This window comes from Sinocyclocheilus rhinocerous, unplaced genomic scaffold (assembly GCF_001515625.1).
Source record: "Sinocyclocheilus rhinocerous isolate Xijiao unplaced genomic scaffold, SAMN03320098_v1.1 scaffold603, whole genome shotgun sequence".
NCBI lineage: Eukaryota > Metazoa > Chordata > Actinopteri > Cypriniformes > Cyprinidae > Sinocyclocheilus > Sinocyclocheilus rhinocerous.
Genome location: NW_015656630.1, coordinates 1,780,414 through 1,785,162, shown reverse-complemented (window position 1 = coordinate 1,785,162; position 4,749 = coordinate 1,780,414). Strand labels below are relative to the sequence as shown.

The 4,749-nt window shown below is 34.7% G+C and overlaps 1 pseudogene; it reads left to right on the top strand.

Annotated features, from left to right (window-relative positions):
* Window positions 1-1,880, top strand: part of LOC107720549 (C-type lectin domain family 10 member A-like) — a 6,080-nt pseudogene extending 4,200 nt beyond the window's left edge.
* The last annotated feature ends 2,869 nt before the right edge of the window (window positions 1,881-4,749 follow it).

Below are 4,749 nucleotides of genomic sequence, written 5' to 3'. Positions count from 1 at the left end.
TGTGTGTGTGTTATTTATATATTTATTTTTTAAAAGAACCTCTTAGAGATCTCATTATTTAATGTATTTTTGAAAAAAAAAACAATATATATATATATTAGACATTTATTATTTATACATTTATTTTAAAAGATATTCTTAGACATGTATCATAATATATCAAATATATGTAAAATATCATAATATTTTAAATATTCCACTTGATCTGTTGATTCAGCATACTGATGTTTGTCTTGTTTTTTAAATAACAAAGGTGATTAATGAACTCATATTCCTTAAAAATCTCATGTTGGAATATTCAAGGACTTAGGTCCTCCATTTTTGGTGTTAAGAGCCAACATTCAGATTTCAAAAGAGAAATTCTGAATTCTGACATTATAATACTACAAGAAACATGGAATGTAAGAGATTTGTCCACTGGTTGCCCAATTGGGTTTAGAGAATTAATTTTACCATCAATCAAACTAAGAGGGGTGACACAGGGCAGAGACTGCTGATATTGGGACAGAATGCTGGTATGGTACAGAACAGAACTCATCGACTCAAATCAAATCTATAAAAATCAGACCGTCCACAGACCGTCACATATTATTGTGTGCCACATACTTACCCCCGGCTGAATCTCCCTATTACAATGAAGAAAACTTTTCTATCCTGCAAGACGAGATCTGCCATTGGAAATGATTTAATATGTGGCAACTTAAATGCCAGAACTGGAAATGAACCCGATTTGTCAACACACAAGGAGACAAATATATTACAAACACCCGCCACTCTCTGCCCTCATATCACCTCAGAAATAATTATGACAACTTCACAAACAAAAGTGGGAAAAGGCTACAGCTCTGCCTCAGAGCATTCACATTCAGTCCTCAAACATCTCTTTCAGACCACTGCAAAATTACACTCTATCTAAAATGAACTCAAAACAATTAAATATGCAGCCAGCCCTCTCATTTACTAAGGTTACATCAATCCTACAAATGGACAAAAAACAGCAAAGAATACTATCAAAGTGCAATAGGAAGTCAAACTATCAAATTACTATTGGACACATTTATAATTAACACATATCCACAAAATAAAGTTGGCATAAATCTGGCACTAAAGGACATTACAGATACATTCCACCAATCAGAGACTGGACAGAGAGAGGAGCAGATTTGATCATCATAAACAACAGAAAGGAACAAGTGAGTGAGTGAGTGTGTGTGTGTGTGTGTGCGCGCGTTTTTGTGACAAATGAGGACATACATTTGTATAATGACAAAGGTATGACATAGGTATTACAAGGAGAAGGTGACTTTTCAGGACATTACCAAATGTCCCCACTTTTCAAAACGCGTATAAATCACACAGAATGGAGTGTATTGAAAATCTGAAATAAAACCTGTGTGTGTGTGTGTGTGTGTGTGTGTGTGTGTGTGTCTGGCCTGGTATTCACAATGTTGTGGGGACAAAAGTTCCTCACAAAACTAGTAATACACAAAATTTTTGATCTTACGGAGACATTTATTGGTCCCCATGAGGAAAACAGCTTATAAATCACATAAAAAAATTGAAACCCATCAAATGTGTGTGTGTGTGTGTGTGTGTGTGAGAGAGAGAGAGAGAGAGAGAGAGAGAGAGAGAGAGAGAGATACCACGACCCTGCTCTAACTGTTATGATACGAGAGAGAGAGAGAGAGAGAGAGAGAGAGAGAGAGAGAGATACCACGAGATCATCTTAACTGTTATGATACAAATGTGTTATTGTTTTATCTTGTCAGAATTTTGTTATGAAAAAGTCTGGCATTTCTGAAGTCTGGATTGGTCTGACTGACATTTCTGTGGAGGGCAGCTGGAAATGAGTTGATGGCAGCACACTGACTTCTGGGTGAGAAATCACAGAATTGAACTGATTATTATCTAATAAATGATTCTCACAGTCAGTATCATATCATACAGAAAGCAGCACTGAACATTTAATGCTGATCTGTAGTTTCAGGTTCTGGGTGTCTGAAGAGTCCAATGGATATAGTAAAGAGAACTGTGTTGTGACTTATCCATCGTCGTGGAATGACTTGCCATGTAATTATGTTTTGAAATGGATCTGTGAGAAGAACATTTTTAAAATTATTTTATTATATATATCATACAAATTTATTCTGAACATAAACATCCAGAATCACTTAAAGACCAGAATCCTGTTGTAATTTATCATTTTTGCAACAAGATATATATGTAGGCCCATTTTTATTAATAAAGCTTTGAAGTGACTAACTTACACATGTATTATATTTGTTATCTTGTTCTCAGTCCTGTAAAGACAAACACATGCCATTAGTGATGACATTTTTAAAGCATATTAAGTGTTAAAAAGAAAATCAAGTGTTGATTTTCAGTTATACTGTAATATTAAATGGCTATTCTCATTTGATCCCCAGAAGCTGAGAAAAAATAATTTAGGCATCAGTAACATTATTGATATTGGTGATACTGGCCTTAGTACTTTGTAAAAAGATGACATTAAACAATATACGTCTTTGTTGTTTCTACATTATTTTGGATATTCAATGAGAAATTATTACAATATAAAAATATAATAAAAATGTATAGGTGAGATTAATCGTGATTAATTACAGAAAAATGTGTGATTAATTTGTTTTTTTTTAATCAGTTGACAGCACTAATAATAATATAAAGGTGATTAAAAATGGTGAAAAAAAATAGAATAAATGGTCAACAGAACATGAAATACACAATTTATCTTATACATTCATGTTTTATTTACAGTAAAATCTTTGTTGATTAAAATAGGTTTATCAACATGTTATATGTCAGCTACCCAGATACATGCTCTCTACATAGTGTTAAAGTGGGACAAATGTCACTTTATTTGAGATTCACACTTTGCCTTCACATCAGTTTCATGTAGCTGTTTTAACTGATGTTAAAATAGAATCAACAAACCACTAACATGGACAGGAAACGACACAGGAAAAACATTCAGCATTAGTATATGTTGCTATACAAGTGCCATTAGGCTGATCGTCCATGTTAATCATATTCCATTAGATTCAATCACCACAGACTGAACCTCGAACCTGTTTTTCATTTTGGTTCGTTCTGAGCAAACACTGTAATTTTATTTGTGTATGTAACATTTGTTAAATGGTCTGCAGCATTGAAGCTGTCAACACAGCAGACGCAAACAGTGTGCCTTCAGTTAACGGATGCTACCTTTAGCTGCATGTAACATTCAAAAATTATTTAAGAGCTCTTTTGAAGCATGTTCTGAAGTTCCTGTGAGAAGTGATACATGCACAATCACAGAAGAATGCCACTTTTTCTCGCGAGAACAGACAATTGACTAACCTTTTCTTTTTTTTCTTTTTTTGCACTGAAGAGTTGGACATCACATAGTGTCAAACCTTGGAGCAGTTTCATGTTGTTGTTCTAATATAGGTGTTAAAAATAGAATCAAACAAGTGAAATGACCTGCAAATGTATGACAAATGTGCAACAAAACAGCTGTATTTAGTATGTGACACTAGGAACAGAATCATTGTCCCACTCCCTTCTCTCTTCAATCATTTCCTGCCCTCTCTTCACTGTATCTCAGTAGTAAGAAATCAAAAGCACAGAAATAAAATAAGAGAAGATAGAGTTGGTCAAAAAATAGAGAACAGAAAAATGGGCGGTCTTTACACTTTCCAGTAAGAGACCACAGAAGTATGTGAGCTTTTAGCACCTCATGCCAAACCTGAATGAAAACTGAAAGCAGAGAACAGTCGATGTGAAAAGAACAATGATTAGCATTAGCACAGATTAATATTGCTGGCCTTTAAAAGAGCAGAAATGTCTGATGCTATTTATGACAATGTGATCAGAACTGAGTCTGAGAGAGTGGAGATGACGGTGGATATCTATGAGAGTGCAGATTGTGTGAGAGATCATGACTTCAGGACAGAGACAAACACACACCAACCACTACAGCGTACAGGTAATCATAGTCATTTCTTTGATTAAAAAATGTTGCGGTTTGCACACGTTCAGTCATTTAACATCATGTCTGTGGTGAACAGGAAGTGATTGTGTGAAGATCAGAAGCTCCAGAGCAGCTGTAGTGTGTTTGGTTCTGCTGTGTGTTCTTCTGCTGACTGCAGTCGTAGTGCTGTGTGTCCACATCCATGCAAACTGCACACAAGAGAGAGATCAGCTACCAAACAAGATTAACAACCTCACAGAAGAGAGAAACCAGATGTTGACCAACATTACCAACCTTACCGATGAGAGAGACCAGCTAACTAACAACAGCAACCATATTCAATTAAACAAACAGTTAAATCAAGTGACAAATGAACTGTTGAAGTGTTTTAATGGAATGGGTAATCATGAGATACACTAAACAAACATTCAGATATTCAACATTCAAACGACACTATACAAACATTTAATAGGATAAACTATATATTAAATTGGTAAAACAGTAAAAAAATAGGTTGTGTAATTTTTTTTAATGTTGTGTCAATATGGATAAACAGCTAATACTTGAACTGTTTGTGTTTACAGCTGAATGGTTATACTATAAATTTAGTTTTTACTACATTTCCTCTGAGAAGAAGAGCTGGACTGAGAGCAGAAGATACTGTACAGAGAGAGGAGCAGATCTGATCATCATTAACAACAGAGAGGAACAAGTGAGTGAGAGATGTGTGTGTGTGTCTGGTAATACCTGTATATTGATATATGAGAAGAAGTAAAATG